Source organism: Papaver somniferum, chromosome 8 (assembly GCF_003573695.1).
Source record: "Papaver somniferum cultivar HN1 chromosome 8, ASM357369v1, whole genome shotgun sequence".
NCBI classification, from domain to species: domain Eukaryota; kingdom Viridiplantae; phylum Streptophyta; class Magnoliopsida; order Ranunculales; family Papaveraceae; genus Papaver; species Papaver somniferum.
The window spans coordinates 53,908,388-53,927,388 of NC_039365.1; positions in this window are offsets into that span (position 1 = coordinate 53,908,388).

The window sequence follows — 19,001 nt, forward strand, 5'->3', positions numbered from 1 at the left end:
AGGACATAAGCAAGTCATGAGCGGTTATACTAAACACACATTGGTAATTCAAAAGATTTGTTATGAATAACAATACCAATAAGCCTAGCGGTTTCCCTTTCGATTCAAAAAACAAGTTCATGAATTTACTTCCTTTAAACGAATGCAAAACATTGTTTCCTAGGACGAAATCTTCACCTCATACCCATACATAATCACAATAGCATTCAAACGATTATGTCGATGTTTGATATACGAAGTTCAAAACATAAGCGTTATACTTCGTATTGTATTCCTTAATACTATGTCTAACTAGAGTATAATCAATCACAGGTTCGCATATATGTTTTCAATATGCACGACTTGAAAGATACGTTAGGGAATGAAACAGTTCAAGTCAAATATTACTAACCTCAAGTGGAAGGATGATGGCGTCGTTGTAGCTCCTTACTTCTTCACATTCTTCAAGTCTTCACGTAATACTTGTAATGTCTCATATCCTAATACTTTCAAGCTAACCTATACGAAGTTGACTCTAACATATAATCAAGCGACTCTTTAAATGAGTTTTGATTCACTAAAATATGACAACCAAACTTGACATACCAACGCTTGGTGGGTTCAACCGAGCTATGCTCTAACAATCTCCCCCTTTGTCAATTTTAGTGAAAAAACTCTTACATCATATGGATAAACAAATTACAAGAATTCATTACACATACGCTTGATTCCCAAATTCAACAGCACAATAACCTGTATGCATTCAATCCATAAATGCCACCGTTGACATTATAATAACAAAGGTAATACTCCCCCTAAAGGTAAGATAGGTATATTTTCAATCCGCACATCTTTGTTATTCCCTTATCAATAGGATATGTTACTCCCCCTTAGTCTATGCTTTACTCTTTCATTAGATAAAACGTTTAAGCACCATTGTCCTTTCCCTTAGTGATACCAAATCAATACTAATCAATATTAATATCACTTGTTTAATCCATATATTTCTCCCCCTTTTGTCACAAAATGACAAAGGTACGAGCAAATAAAAGACAAACGGAAAGAATCTTACAAATCTCACAAGACTTGCAACCTATAAGAGTTAAGCACAAGGGTCCACGCACAATTTTTATAACCAATATCAAAACCGAAACTACAAAGTAATTTTGTTTTGATATGTTACCAAGGAAACAATAGCCCGAAGAAATTTTCCCTAACAGTTTATCAAACCAAAAATCGACTAATCACCTTAGTTCCTTTGCTAAACCGATTGCACAAATACAATCGCTTGTTCGATAAGACCAAAATAAAGATCATAATTAACTCTATTTTTCTCATCAGGTTCTAATTATCCATATAAATTATACCTTTCAATTTTAAACAAGACAAGTACTAGGTTAGTTAACTAGCATTTCTTGTTAAGACATTCGATTAGACTTGAATAACCGAAACCTCCACTTTGATAAGTCTAACTAAGATCAGAATTAACTTAGTTTCTCTTATCCGGAATCAAATTGGACTAAACAATTCATCCCGAAAACCTTTTCTTTTGTTAAGTCATAAACAATTCATACAAACCAAATAAATCAACTTGCATAATTATTTACCTGAACCCGAAGCAATTGAAACAACATAGACATTAAAGCACCGCAATTGCACCGAAATTTTGTAAGCCTAAACGATTGATATCAAATAATAAAGCAAGATAACAATAGTTTTTCTTAACCGGAAACAATTGAATCACACATACATCCATACACAAATAATGGAATAAAACATAAATTGTAGCGAAATTTTTTTAAGCAAAAGCAATAAATATATGCAATAAAATCAGGCTTTTCTTAAACAGGAAAATAATTAACTAACGAAGTCGTTATCTCAAATTTCGCATCCTCTTCCCCATTAATGTTTGCATTTTCTCAGGGATAATTGATACCAAAATATCACTATGTTGTCATCCTCTTGCAAGACAAAAAAACAACAACAACCAACCTTTACCAGAGAAAGGTTGAAAACCAGTTTTAACTTATGCAATGCAAAAGTTGAAACCCCGAAACACATATGCTTTTACGCTAAACCAAACGTTTCAATATATTGTGACTTTTCACATATTGCTTCAATCAGAACCCCTCATGATCCTTTGATAAATCCTACCAACATGGGCTACAACTCAATCCTCAATCTTGTAGGGAAGTGAATTACGAAACCAACGCAAAAAGAATGAGGTCATTCCGAGTTCGGACGAAGAAGTTATAGGAAAAACAGATTTACACTCCTTTGTATTGCACCTCTCACTAGGATCGGTTACCATATGTTACTAGTGAAGGATCACAATACTAAACTGTTTTTGGCATTGCATACAATGTCTGAATTTAGTGATTTTTGGCTTGTTTTACCGTAAAAACAAGATCTATACATATATGATCAGTAGATATCAACATCATAAACTCAAAATTACAGTTTCCATAAAAAGAAAATATAGATAGATAATGTATGAGTATAGAAGATAAGCAATCTCCCTAAAGATGTTAATTAGTCATATAATAAGATCATGTGCTTCCTCACCTTACAAAAGATTGAGCACCAAGGTGATCATGCACATTCTAACACAACTAGGTTGTGTTCAGTTGAGCCTTGTATTATTCGTCACGAGTGACTAACACAAAATCATCATTCTTGACCTCTTGCTTGGTTTGTTTTCTCTTGTTCCTTATCTTGTTTTTATTCTTTGACTTGTGATGAAGAGTGTCGTTATCACAACGTTTACTAGTACAGAGATTTCAGACATGATGTATTTCTTTAGTCTTTCAAGAAAACTCTTATAATTATTGTCACCAACAATTAACAGCTGAGAGTCATTCTTGTGACTAACTTTTGGTCCCTTCTTGGCTATAGAGGACTTCGGGACCCATTTAGAGTTGGGTTTCGTAGGAGCAGCTTTCTCATTCATACTATTAGGATCATTGTCCTTTTGAATATTTTGCGAAACACCCTTTCTCCAATTTGGAACATTAGATCTTGTCTTTGCATTTACAAAGTTATCCCTCTTTCTATATTCGGGTCTTTTATGAGATGACCTTGTCGAGCAATATGCAAAATTCGAACTATCATTATAATAATTCTTTTGCCTAAACTTAGGACAATATCGATATGAGTTCCTTTGGGAGCAATCTTAGCCAATTCGTTTAATACGAAAGAAAGTGTATCTTTTATCTTACGAATATTGCATCCCCATTCCACATGCCCTTTATTACCACAATAACAACAATGCTTAATAACATACGAAGTCTGAGTTTTAATGTTACCTTTTTGTGGATCCTCTTGCATTGGAGCTCGACGATTTTTCTTTTTATCTTTGTTCAACATTGTTGGTTTCTTGACATTAGCAGAAGTGCTCTCTTTGATTGCTGCTGGTTGAACACAATTCTTAAGCTTGAATGGTTTTACTTCTTTACAAGAAATACGAGCATCTTTTATATTGGTGGAAGCCTCCTGCTTAGAAGAATTTGTAGCTTTAAATTTTTTTACCTCTTTGCTAATATTTGAAGCATTTATTCCTTATAGCCCAATCCACGTGTATCACGATGATTTCTACTTGCTTCTAACATTGAGGTTAAATTGTTTGTGCTATCATTGAACCTTTTCAAGAGCACCAGCTAGACCAGCCTCAAGGCGTTTTTCTCGTGAAAGATATTCACCTTCCTTCTCTTCAAAACTCTTTTGTTGAGCGTTAATCCTTGCATCAGATTCATCAAGTTTCTCTTCCAACAAGAGAATTTTTTCAAGAGCAATATCACGCTCCCTTTTTAACAAATTTGCTTGAGAGAGACTAGCATTTGCTTTTTCTTCAAGACCCTGTATTTTTTGAGAAGTATCTTCCCTAAACTTTTTGTGATTTTGACACATCCTTCCACATTCAATAGTTAATGCTTTAAAATCATCCTGATTTTTCTTATATATCTTTTTGTAAGTAAGCAATTGCTTACAAACAGATTCCGAGGGTGGTTCAATAACCTCTTGCGATACGTTAACTGAGTCTTTCTTTAGTTTTCACTCTCGCTTAACTCTACTTTGACTCATGTCTTATAGGTTGGATCACACCAAACAAAAATTGTTAGATCTTTTTGTGTTTGCCTGCTCTGATACCAATTGAAAAGACGAGGGTACCCAAATATACCTCAATATAAAAAATTTCCACCTACAAGTCCTTTCTGCGAAAGTGATTGTCTATGGACTGAGTTGAGACAATACAACTAATCGGTTCACACTTCGTGTGATCATCTATGGATACGAGATCGAGACAATACGACAACAAGATAACTTGCGTGATTGACTATGGATACAAGATCGAGACAATACAAAAACGAAGTATGTTTACTTGATAAAAGGTTTGTACTTAACCAAACACAATAGGATTACTATCAAGTAAATAGGAATTAATGTTTGTGTATTTTACTTCTAATTATAATAAAACAATTATAATTGCGAAAATATAAAAGTAAAAGACACATCAAGATTTTGTTAACGAGGAAACCGCAAATGCAGAAAAACCCCGGGACCTTGTCTAGAACTGAATACTCTTAGGAATTAATGTTTGTGTATTTTCATGAATGTACTTCCTTTAAACGAATGTAAAATATTGTTTCCTACCCATACATAATCAAAATAGCATTCAAACGATTATGTCGATGTCTTATATACGAAGTTCAAAAGATAAGTGTTATACTTCGTATTGTAATCCTTAATACTACGTCTAACTAGAGTATAATCAATCATACCTTCGCAGTTATGTTTTCAATATGCACGACTTGAAAGATAACTTAGGGAATGAAACATTTCAAGTCAAATATTACTAACCTCAAGAGGAAGGATGATGTCGTCGTTGTAGGTCCTTATTTCTTCATATTCTTCAAGTCTTCACGTAATATTTGTAATGTCTCATATCCTAATACTTTCAATCTAACCTATACGAAGTTGACTCTAGAATATAATCAAGCGACTCTTTAAATGAGTTTTGATTCACTAAAATATGACAACCAAACTTGACATACCAACGCTTGGTGGGTTCAACCGAGCTATGCTCTAACACTCCTGGAACCTTCTTTCATGGGCTTTGCGGCTAATTTCTACATAGAGGGTACAAACATATGCATTGAAGTCTGAAATACATTTTAACATTACAATTTTTAAGATTTTTCAAAGAGCAAAAGAAGAAAACATGGAGATAAGTTGTTACATATCTATAAATATAACTGAAGATGCATATTTTCATATTCGGTGGAAATACGTAACTACGCAAGATTATGATGTGGTTAGCGGTCTGATTCTCTCTCCTGACTTGATTTGATTATCGATATTCATCTGTAGATTACTTAGTTCTTGGTCCAAATTGGTAATTACCAAGTTATCTCTAGGTCTGTAATCACAGTTGAGTTCTAAACGAAAGTAGGAGAGAGAAACATGGAAAATATATTTCTTATTGATCAAGTTAGGATGAATAATACGTCCTGGATTACAAAGTGAGCCTTCTTGGGAATATATACATGTAGTTATACATTTCATATGAATCACGCCAAAGATATGTCTAGTGGGGACCACTCGTGTATACATGGAGATGATGTCATAATAAGTTAATAGCTTGACTTTTGCTCTTTATGTTGATTATGTGAATGCAATAGTAAATTCTGCGACTTGAGACTAGTTTAATACAATAGTAGATTCTTATTTGAACATCGATATGTATATAGAACGAGTTCAAAGAATTCGGTCAGGGAAATTTGATGTGGTTCTTAAGTTGTTGTAGTAATAATTTCGTTGAGATTTGTGAAAGAAAAAGATTTTAGACTTATAAAACTTAAAAATATAAAAATTGTCGCAAAATTAATTTCAAGATTTAAAAATAACCAAGACACTGATTCCACTATTACACATGAATGAATGATGGTAAATAACCCAAAACTCTAATTATCTTTTAAGTCCCTTATTTTCTTAACTCACAAATAATCAGGCAAATTCTCAAATATCAATTGTATTCCATAAGCATAGATTATCAATTGACTAAACAAATTATAACCTATCAGATTGAGTCACAACTAATTAAGAAAATTATGCAAACAATTTAAAACTCTGCAAAAGCAGTGATTGAGTGAATTATAAATTATAAATTAGAGAAGATAAAATAGTTACCTATTATTCATGCGTAAATACCTTCCTCATTGTCTTGGTTGTGGGAGATTTAGCTCATTATCATGTTGGAAACACGCTCAAAAGTTGATTTCATTGCTCAAATGTGTTTACAAATAATGAAATGGGAGAAAAAAGATTAAAATCGGGTTTGTAACACTTATATCTGTTACAAACCGAGTTGTTACAGAGAACGATAGAAATAAAGTGTCGTTGTTACTGTAGCACAACGACTGTCTTCTACAGTCTAATGGTCTTCGTGTTGTCTTCAATGGAAGCAACAACAGATCTCTCCAACTTACGTTTCTTTGCTCTGTTTTCTCCCCAATCTCTCTGTAACCATTTTATGACCTCCGAACAGTGTTTATATACTCAACAGGGCCTAAGAATCGCTGTAATAACTCCAGGATAATTCTCAATAACTCTGCCAGACACGGGAAAATATTATTTCCCTTTTCTGCTCCTGCACGCGTTATACAGCTGCAAATTCTCCTTATTTATCTCTGTCACGACCCAAATGGTTGTTAGAATCTTCCTAGCATGCGCATAACTCTCTCCAACTCATGCAAATCCCGTTACTATCTCAACTGCACACGTACTCCCCTGTTTTCTTCCCAATGATTATCCAGCCCAAGTAAACTCATTTGAACACCCATACCAGCATTGTAATTATGGGGTCCGTATAGAAAATGTCCTCCGGGGTTACCCGAGCAACTTTTCGAGCCGAATTTTCCAAAAATGTTTATTTCCCAAAAATGCCTACAAATACAAAAAAAACACCATAATAAGTACGAAATCGAGTACCAACAAAACAGAAAATTGAGGACAACTTAGACACAAAAATGTGTCTATAAAATACCCCCAAACTTATTATTTGCTAGTCCTTGAGCAAATCTAATCTAGAAAATAAAATGACTACACTGAGCATGTGCAGCAAGCCGTTAAACCGCTAGGTGGCCCTAGCGGCGGAGTGTTGTCTCCGGAGGGTTTACCAGAGGTGTACCCACAAAACCTTTACTCCAGACCCTAGCTATCTACGCAGAACCTTGGAAGGCACTAAAGAATATCCTTGGTTGGCATACAAACATTGACTATAGGAGGAAGTACCATGATACGAAATTCCAATTGTTGTACACGAGTTTGCACTCAGCATACTAAAATTCATATATAAGTGACAAAGCTCTACTCAGATAGTTTCTGTACATCATAATCGAAGTCAACCAATCACATGAAAAGATCAAAAAGATGGATAAAGAGAAAAAATAGATGTTTAAAGTGAACGGTGTTTCCCATATCTGTCTGAAGGCCTCTGCCAAGATGAACCTATCCTAATGGACTGAGATACCGGTCTGACTAATGTCAACACAACTGGCATATACAAGGGGACCAGTGGTCGATAAACCTAACTCTAGGTCAACGCAACTGGCATATAAAAGGGCACCAGTGGTCGACTTTATTTGAATTTATTCCGGTTGGTCTGATGATCTGGTCTCATTTATTTTTTAATGGTATCTAAATCACCCTAATTCACCCTATCAAAGGTAACAACTTGAATTGTGTGCCCCACCAAGTCACTTAAAAAAAATAAAAATAGAAGGATTAGGATTCAACGAGATATGGCGAAACTACCATGTTTTTTTTTTAATTCTAACACCTGAGCTCTGTGTTTTTATGAATAGACTCTTTAGATGTTTCCATCTAATCAGATTGGTTCCTCAACTCCTACAACCAAGATGTTCCCATCCACTTAGATTGGTTAGTGCCAACCTTAATAAGCATAAATTTCTAGGCTCTGGAGTTTATTTATTGCAACTAAAATCTAATAAAAAGTTTCTTCCCCACCCCCAAACTTAAATCTAACATTGTCCTCAATGTTTCTAATGAAAAGAGCAATACCAAAAAGTAAGGTAACATGAGGAATCAGTAAAGAGAGAAGTCGGAAAGATAATACCTGGGTGAAGAAAGAAATCAAAAACTAATATACAACATACAATCGCCTCGATGGTCAATCAAGGGTAAACAGGGTCCCCCAGAGGGACCTCCTCAACATCACCTGTAGGAAAGGGCTCTAAAAAGGGTTTCAATCTCTGACCGTTAACCTTCGAAGAACTATTACCATCCGGTGTCTCTATCTCAACAGCTCCATGAGGAAAGACAGTGCGAACAATAAAAGGACCCGTCCACCGAGAACGTAACTTCCCAGGGAAAAGATGCAAGCGGGTATCATACATAAGAACTTTTTGACCTGAAGAAAATGACTTTCTTAAAATATTCTTATCATGCACAAGTTTCATTTTGTTCATATACTCCTTAGCACTATCGTATGCATCTCTACGAATCTCTTCCAACTCATTGAGCTGGAGTTTCCTATGGGCTCCTGCCTTGTCTAGTGAAAAAATTAGTTGCTTAACAGCCCAATATGCTCTATGTTCTAACTCAACAGGTAAGTGACATGACTTTCCATACAAAAATCGATAATGTGACATTCCAATGGGGGTCTTAAACGCAGTACGGTAAGCCCATAAGGCATCAATAAGCCTAGACGACCAGTCTTTCCGATTAGGATTAACTGTTTTCTTTAATATACGCTTTATCTCCCTATTGGAAACCTCTACCTGACCACTAGTCTGTGGATGATATGGGGTAGCTACTTTATGCGCAATACCATATTTCTTCATCAAAAGCCTAAAAGGTCCATTACAAAAGTGTGACCCTCCATCACTAATTATAGCTCGCAGTGTACCAAAACGTGTAAGTATATTATTTTTCAAGAAGTCAATCACAACCCTATGATCATTAGTCTTACACGCAACCGCCTCAATCCACTTAGAGACATAGTCTACAGCGACAAGGATGTATAAGTTACCAAAAGAATTAGGAAACAGGCCCATAAAGTCAATACCCCACACATCAAAGACCTCAACAACTAAAATAGGGTTCAAGGGAATCATGTTCCTACGAGAAATGGTTCCTAATTTCTGGCAACGTTCACAAGTAACACAGTAACTATGGGAGTCTTTAAACAACGAAGGCCAATAGAATCCACACTACAATATCTTAGCAGCAGTCTTCTTAGCACTAAAGTGACTCCCACAAGCATGATCATGACAAAAGGAAATAATACTGTACTGGTCACTCTCAGATATACATCTCCTAATAATCTGGTCGGGACAATACTTAAATAAATAAGGATCATCCCAAAAGAAGTGCTTAACCTCGTCTAAAAACCTAGAACGATCTTGTTTACCCCAATGATGGGGCATTCGACCAGTAACAAGATAATTCACTATATTCGCATACCAAGGTAATTGGGTAAGAAAGAACAGTTGTTCATCAAGAAAGTTATCCCTTATAGGAAGGGGATCATCATGGGAATCAACAACTAGCCTAGACAAGTGGTCTGCTATTACATTTTTGGCACCCTTTTTGTCTCTAATGTCTGGAGAAAACTCTTGCAACAAAAGGATCCACCTAATAAATCTAGGTTTCGTATCCTTCTTAGACAAAAGATATTTCAAAGCAGCATGATCAGTATATATTACGATCTTAGAACCTAAGAGATAGGGTCTAAACTTGTCTAAGGAAAACACAATGGATAATAGTTCCTTCTCCGTAGTGGTATAGTTCAACTGGGCATCATTCAGAGTTTTGCTAGCATAGTAAATCACATGAAGTAACTTATTTTCTCCCTGACCTAGCACAACACCAATAGCATAATCTGAAGCATCACACATGATTTCAAAGGGTAGGTTCCAGTTGGGTGCCTGGACTATGGGGGCGGTAGTGAGTAAAGTCTTAAGCTTCTAAAAAGCCTCTAAACAAGCATTATCAAAGACAAACTTAACATCTTTTGCAAGAAAATTGCAAAGAGGTCTGGAAATCAAGCTAAAATCCTTAATGAATCGACGATAAAAACCTGCATGCCCTAAGAATGACCTAATATCCCTTACGGTTTTGGGACCTGTAAAGTTTTAATAAGGTCAACTTTTGGCTCTATCAACCTCTATACCCTTCGAAGATATGATATTCCCTAGAACAATTCCTGAACGAACCATGAAGTGGCATTTCTTCCAATCAAGCACTAAATTCTTTTCCTTACACCTAGTCAAAACTAATGACAAATGATGCAAGAACTCATCGAAAGACGAACCAAACACTGAAAAATCATCCATAAAGACCTCTAAGAACCGTTCTACCATGTCAGAAAATATGCTCAATATACAACGCTGAAAGGTCGCAGGGGCATTACATACCCCGAAAGGCATGCTTCTATACGCAAAGGTACCAAAGGGACAGGTAAAAGTGGTTTTCTCTTGGTCTTCTAGGGCAATAACAACCTGATTATAACCGCAGTATCCATCTAAAAAGCAATAATGGCTACGTCCAGCTAATCTCTCTAGCATTTGGTCGATGAAGGGAAGAGGAAAGTGGTCCTTCCTAGTGGCCTTGTTAAATTTTCTATATTCAATAGAGACACGCCAACCAGTGGTCACCCGGGTTGGGATTAACTCATTATTCTCATTCTGGACTACAGTGATACCGTATTTCTTGGGAACAACCTGAACGGGGATGACCCACTTACTGTCTGAAATGGGGTAGATAATGCCTGCATCTAACATCTTAAGAACCTCGGTTCGACCACTTCTTTCATATTAGGGTTCAGTCGACGTTGCATCTCCCTAGAAGGTTTGGTGTCACTCTCTAAATAGATATGATGCATACAGTCAGTAGGACTTATACCCTTAATGTCTGCTATGGTCCACCCTAATGCTTCCTTGTTGTTCTGAAGGACGGTTACTAGCCTACTTTCCAGATCACTATCCAAGTCGGATGTTACAATCACAGGTAAAGTCTCAGACGGGCCTAAGAATTTATATTTCAGGGTATCTGGTAATGGTTTTAGGTCCAACTTAGGAGGCTCTTCTAACGAATGAACTAGGGTAGACTTAGAAACTGGTAGTAGTTCGAACTTAGATTTCCATCCATTATTAGTGTCTAACAAAGGGGTTGAGTCTAACAAAGCATTCACCTCATTAATCACATTATCATCATCAAAATCAATCCCAAAGTGAGCTAGGCATTTCTCCAATGGATCTTCTAACAAAGTGTTTGGTAATTACTCCTCGACTAATGTTCCTATCATGTTCACCTCTTCTATGTTCAAGTCAGCTAGTTCAGAGGGTAGCTTACTAATATTAAAATGTTCATCTCAATAGTCATATTACCAAAAGACAAATTCATAATACTGTCTCGACAGTTGATGATAGCATTGGATGTTGCTAAAAACGGGCGACCTAAAATCACTGGTATCCGGTTCTCTGGGTCAGGGACAGGTTGGGTATCTAGGATAACAAAATCCACAGGATACATAAACTTGTCGACCTCTATAAGAACATCCTCGATCACACCACGAGGAATTTTAACGAACCTATCAGCTAACCGAAGTGTCATCTAGGTAGGTTTCATCTCACCAAGTCCTAGCTTAAGGTACACATGGTATGGAAGTAAGTTCACACTGGCTCCTAAGTCAAGCAAAGCTTTTTCGACACGGTATTTACCTATTGTGCAAGAAATAGTAGGGGACCCTGGGTCTTTATACTTAGGAGTAGTGGTATTCTGAACAATAGAACTCAGAAATAATAAAACAGGGGAGTACTGGGAAGAAACTTTTTGTTAGCTTTTAGTTGCAATAAATAAACTCCAGAGCCTAGAAATTTATGCTTATTAAGGTTGGCACTAACCAATCTAAGTAGATGGGAACATCTTGGTTATAGGAGTTGAGGAACCAATCTGAATAAATGGAAACATCTAAAGAGTCTATTCATAAAAGCACAGAGCTCAGGTGTTAGAATTAAAAAAAAACATGGTAGTTTCGCCATATCTCGTTGAATCCTAATCCTTCTGTTTTTATTTTTTTAAGTGACTTGGTGGGGCACACGGTTCAAGTTGTTACCTTTGCTAGGGTGAATTAGGGTGATTGAGATACCATTAAAATAAAAATAAAAAATATCTCTCTCTCTCTATCTTTTTTTTATTATTTTTTTTTCTTTCGCTCTTTTCGCTTTGTCTTTAACTCCAAATCTTTAAGTATTCACCAAAATCTTTGGCAAATTTTTCTTTCGCTCCAAATTCCAGAATCTGTAGTAAAAAGAAAAAAACCCAAAAACGTAAAGTAGAACAAATAAATAAAAAAAAACTAAAAAAAGTAAAAGTAAATCTAAAAACTCTAGTCTAAAGACAAATCCGCGTCGGCGGCGCCAACAATGATGTGGTTCTCAAGAAGTTCGTTGAGATTTGTGAAAGCAAAAGATTTTAGACTTATAAAACTTAAAAATATAAAGATTGTCGTAAAATTAATTTCAATATTTAAAAATAACCAAGACACTGATTCCACTATTACACATGAATGAATGAGGGTAAATAACCCCAAAACTATAATTAACCTTTAAGTCCCTTATTTTCTTAACTCACAAATAATCAGGCAAATTCTCAAATATCAATTGTATTCCCTAAGCATAGATTATCAATTGACTAAACAAAGTATAACCTATCAGATTGAATCACAACTAATTAACAAAATTATGCAAACAATTTAAAACTCTGCAAAACTAGTGATTGAGTGAATTATAAATTATAAATTAGAGAAGATAAAATAGTTACCAATTATTCATGCGTAAATAGCTTCCTCATTGTCTTGGTTGTGGGAGATTTAGCTCATTATCATGTTGGAAACACGCTCAAAAATTGATTTCATTGCTCAAATGGTGTATACAAATAATGAAATGGGAGAAAAAAGATTAAAATCGGGTTTGTAACACTTATATCTGTTACAAACCGAGTTGTTACAGAGAACGATAGAAATAAAGTGTCGTTGTCACTGTAGCACAACGACTGTCTTCTACAGTCTAATGTTCTTCTTGTTCTCTTCAATGGCAGCAGCAGCAGATCTCTCCAACTTACGTTTCTTTGCTCTGTTTTCTCCCCAATCTCTTTGTAACCATTCTATGACCTCCGAACAGTGTTTATATACTCAACAGGGCCTAAGAATCGCTGTAATAACTCCAGGATAATTCTCAATAACTCTGCCAGACACGTGAAAATATTCTTTCCCTTTTCTGCTCCTGGACGCGTTATACAGCTGCAGATTCTCCTTATTTATCTCTGTCACGACCCAAATGGTTGTTAGAATCTTCCTAGCATACGCACAACTCTCTCCAACTCATGCAAATCCCGTTACTATCTCAATTGCACACGTACTCCCTTGTTTTCTTCCCAATGATTATCCAACCCAACTAAACTCATTTGAACACCCATACCAGCATTGTTTGAGAATATCACGTTCATCCCAATCGAAATCAGCTGTTGAATCACACTATAACCCCTTGAATTCTTGAAACCTAATCTGCCAGGGAAGAACCAAACTTTCCCGCCATTTCTTGAATTCAAATGAAGAAGAAGGGTGGACCCTTAACCAGAGTGGGGGTGCCGATAGAAAATGGGTGGTGTGGATGAATTTGGGCTACACATAGCCATGGGTGCTCCTTAGCCAAATCTGGGGTCCGTATAGCAAATGTCCTTCGGGGTGCCCCGAGAAACTTTTCGAGCCGAATTTTCCAAAAATGTTTATTTCCCAAAAATACCTACAAATACAAAAAAATACCATAATAAGTACGAAATCGAGTACCAACATTACAGAAAATTGAGGACAACTTAGACACAAAAATGTGTCTATCAAAATTCTGTGACTTGAGACAAGTTCAATACTGCTCTACACTAGTGGATGTCCATCTAGGAGCTTTGGTATTCAATCAAGAACCAACTTATGTACTGAACGTGTATTATGTATATTTAGAGAACATCTGTAGAGGAGTTGCAACCAATGCCAGTGACATTCTGAGGAACATGATACTTTATACTAGTGGTCAATCAATTTAGGAGCTAGCCAATCGATACACATTCGATACAATGATGAGTACTCAGTTACACAATACATATATGTTATACATACAAAATATTATGAGTTCAGCCGGGTGAGATCTAATATATTAGATGTATATGTTTGTAGAGTAGTTATAGAGTCAGTATAGAGTACCCATAGATATTATTAGGATCAATATTCTCAATTCTCTTGTGGAATATGATATGGAAATATAGACTTTGTATGTATGATGTCCACCATCAACATTAAGTTACTTGTTCAGTGCGGAACAATTTCGTTTCTTAGTAAGCAGTAGATGGTGATAAATATTCAAAATTGAATTTGAGAATAAAAAGATAGTCACTTAGCTTTGCCTCCTCTAGAAAATGTCCTTGACGAAGAACACTAAGACAAGCGCAATGTAGTATAAGAGAGAACAAAAACTTCGTTAGTTTTTTATGTGTTAATACAAGTGAGAAAGAGACCTCTGAAAAGACGAGGGTACCCAAATATACCTCAATCTAAAACTTTTCCACCTATAAGTCCTTTCTATGAAAGTAATTGTCTATGGACTAGGTCGAGATAATACAACGAATCGGTTCACACTTCGTGTGATCGTCTATGGATACGAGATCGATACAATACGACAACAAGATAACTTGCGTGATTGACTATGGATACAAGATCGAGACCATACAACAACGATGTATGATTACTTGATAATAGGTTCGGACTTAACCAAAAACAATAGGATTGCTATCAAGTAATTAGAAATCAACGTTTGTGTATTTTACTTCTAATTATAATAAATTAATTATAATTGAAGAAATAGAAAAGTAAAATACACAGCAAGATTTTGTTAACGAGGAAACCGCAAATGCAGAAAAACCCCAGGACCTTGTCTGGAATTGAATACTCTCAGAATTAAGCCGCTATACAAAATCAAACCAACTTCGTATAGTTGAGACCAAGTAACTAAATCTATAGTTCACCTAGTTTCCTCAGTATCCATGCGCCTCCAACTTGTAATAAGTCACGCACTTGGAACAATTCTTTGGTTCGGATTCCAAACAGTAAAGGAACAACAAATCTGTTCGGTAACAACTCTTTTCAAACAACGTGATATGAATTTGACAAAAGGGTCTTCCGTTTAACCCAATAAACTGCTTTGTCGGGTTCTTATATCAATATAAAAATACAACTACCAAAATAGTTGGGTTTAAATTTTGCAATCAATACGCTTAGTCACAAAGACAATATATTGATGCCGATCTACACAACTAATCAATCCAATCTATCAAAAGATAAATCGATTATAGTTGGATCCCCAGCCGATCAAGTTTTGTGAACACCAAAGATTATTAACTCAAATAAGAAATCTTCTTTGTCTTCAAATCTTCTTAGATCATCAATAAACACCTGCACACAAACAACTTGAATCTCTTGTGATCAATCACACACAGAACGGAGTCTGTTAACGATGGATTATCACAAGACGTCTTTAGATCTACAAATAGTCTAAAGATCCCCGTTGATACTTCGATCTAGTTTGAGTGAATCTTATATCCGAAGAGAAGATTCTCAAGCATAAACAAACTAGGTGCAATCAAAGTTCAACAATCGTTAGTCAATCAAATCAATCAAAAACTAATAATAAACTGCAACTATCTACTTTCCCACCAATGGTACTCGTAGAGATTCTCAATCCCAAAGAAGTCTTTAAAACGAGCGGTCGTAAGAGATTTCGCCTAATTAGGGTACTTTCCTCTCCGAATAGACGACTCCATCAATAACAACACAACTAGGTAGTTTTGCTGGCTCTGAGGATTAGTTTGCTCGCAATGCAAACTTCAATATTTATAGACCAAGGAAGTTTGGACACCAAGGAATTTCCAAAACCGAATATTCTCAAAGATATGCAATAAAGCCAAAATCGGTTTTCATAATTCCTGGAAATGCACTGTCCAAATATTGACCGAAATCTCAGTATAAAATCTCCAATTAGTAAATGCACATTACAAATTTTTATTTTCTAAAGATATGCATTTAATTAATGGAAATTAAAAGCATATAAAAACTAAACACCTTAATTAAAAGATTCTCAATTTATTTCTATCCGGGATTCTCCTTTAGTTATTAAGGAATATCTTTGAACAATAAAAGATAAGAATTACTGCACATGTTCAAAGTATGTCAACATCTTTATTAACCAAATATATTTTTTGGTATCTCTAAGAATTCTAGAGAAATAGGAAATATGAAAAGTTAATTTTGGTTAAGTTCTCACTAGGACCGGTTACAGGTCTCAATGGGATCGGTTACCCCAATCACTAGGACCAGTTTACCATATACTCATGGTATTACTTGTGATCGTTTGAACAAGTCATAAGATCGGTTACCAATTACTAAGACTTGTTGTACCTTTTACAATGATCGATTCCACATACTTGTGATCGGTTGCACCTCTTACTAGGATCGGTTACCCAATGTCTAGAGTTGGTCATACCAATTACAAAATATCGATCATACCATCTCAGGTGATTACTTAAGATCGGTTTCACTAATAAAAGTCATACCAATACAAAAGTCAGGCATTGTGAATAGTTTTACCAAGATACATAAACAAGTTATGAGCGTTTATACTAAACACACATATTGGTAATCCAAAGATTTGCAATGAATAACAATACCAATAATCCTAGAGATTTCCCTTTCGATTCACAAAACAAGTTTATGAATTGTACTTCCTTTAAACGAATGTAAAACATTGTTTCCTAGGACGAAACCTTCACCCATACCCATACATAATCACAATAGCATTCATACGATTATGTTGATGTCTTATATACGAAGTTCAAAAGATAGACGTTATACTTTGTATTGTAATTCCTTAATACTATGTCTAACTAGAGTATAATCATTCACAGATTCGCAGTTGTGTTTTCAATATGAACGACTTGAAAGATACGTAAGGAATGAAAAAATTCAAGTCAAATATTACTAACATCAAGAGGAAGGATGATGTCGTCATTGTAGCTCTTTACTTCTTCACATTCTTCAAGTCTTCACGTAATACTTGTAAGTCTCATATCCTAGTAACTTTCTAGCTAACCTATACGAAGTTGACTCTAGTAAATAATCAAACGACTCTTTAAATGACTTTTGGTTCACTAAAATATGATAACCAAACTTGACATACAACGCTTGGTGGGTTCAACCGAGCTATGCTCTAAACATATCCCCCTTTGTCAATTATAGTGACAGAACTCTTATATCATATGGATAAACGAATTAAAAGAATTCATTATACATACGCTTTATTCCATGTTTCAACAGAACAATAACCTGTATACATTCAATCCATAAATGCCGCTGTTGACATTATAATAACAAAGCTAATACTCCCCATAAAGGTAAGATAGGTATATTTTCAATCCGCACGTCTTTGTTATTCCCTTTGTAGTTAAGAACTGCAAATATCAATATGATATGTTACTCCCCCTTAGTCTATTCTTTACTCTTTCATTAGATATAACGTTTAAGCACCATTATCCTTTCCTTAGTGATACCAAATCACTTGTTTACTCCATATATTTCTCCCGTTTTGTGTCACCGAATGACAAAGGTACGAGCAAATAAAGGACAAACCGAAAGGATCTTACAAATCTTAAAAGACTTACAACCTATAAGAGTTAAGCACGAGAATTCCACATACCATTTTAGATAACTAATATCAAAACTGAAACTACAAAGAAATTTTGTTTTGATATGTTACCAAGGTTATAATTTCCCGAAGAAATTTTCCTTGATAGTTTAGCAAATTATAAATCGACTAAGCACCTTAGTTCTTTTGCTAAACCGATTGTACAAATATAATCGCTTGTTTGATAAGACCAAAATAAAGATCAGAATTAACTCTATTTTTCTCATCAAGTTCTAATTATTCGAACAATAACTTAGACCTTTCACTTTCAAACAATGCAAGTATTAGGTTAGTTAACTAGCATTTCTTGTTAAGGCATTCGATTAGACTTGAATAACCGAAACCTCTTATGGTTTTTCAAATAGTGATTGTAGTAGTGGTAAAAACTGGGTCTTTTCAGACTTGTGAAGAAAACAATTTTTATAGATTTAAATTAAACAGGCAACTAAATAAAATATTTCAAAATTTTAGAGAAAAATACCAAGACTAGGATTCCACCATTGACCCATTAATTGATAAACTCTAAATAATATTCATGCAATTCTATCTTTAAAAATAATTCTAATATTTGCCTCAAATATATTCTTGAAGTAATAGTTGTAATCAACGAGTATAAAACATCAAAAGTATTTAAAACCTAGCATGCTTCATCAAATTAATTCATAACTATTCAATAAGAATTAGTAATTAGGTTACCCCTTATCCAAAATCAAGGGTCCGTATAGCAAGTGTCCTCTGGGGCATTTTCCGCACTTTTTCGGGGTTCCTCCGGGGTATTTCTGGGATACTTTCGGTACACTTCTGAGGTGCTTCCGGTACGTTATCAACAGAGGTCCAAATGCCACATTTTTAGCCAAATTCGCCGCAAGAGATTATTTTCCAAAAACACCTACAAATACATAAAATAACCAAATAAGTACAATATCGAGTACTAACAATATATACAAATGAGCTATATTAGACACATAAATGCGTCTATCAAATACCCCCAAACTTATTATTTGCTAGTCCCGAGCAAATCAAAACTACAAAATAAAATCCTAACTCACTGTCGCAGGCATCGTCGATTGCATTTAGCGTATGCAATAAGCCTTTAAACCCCTAGGTGGCCCTAGTGGCCGAGTTATAGTCTCGGGAGGGCTTACCAGAGATATACCCACAAAACCTGTACTCCAGACCATAGCTATCTACGCAGAACCTTGGAAGGCACTAAAGAAT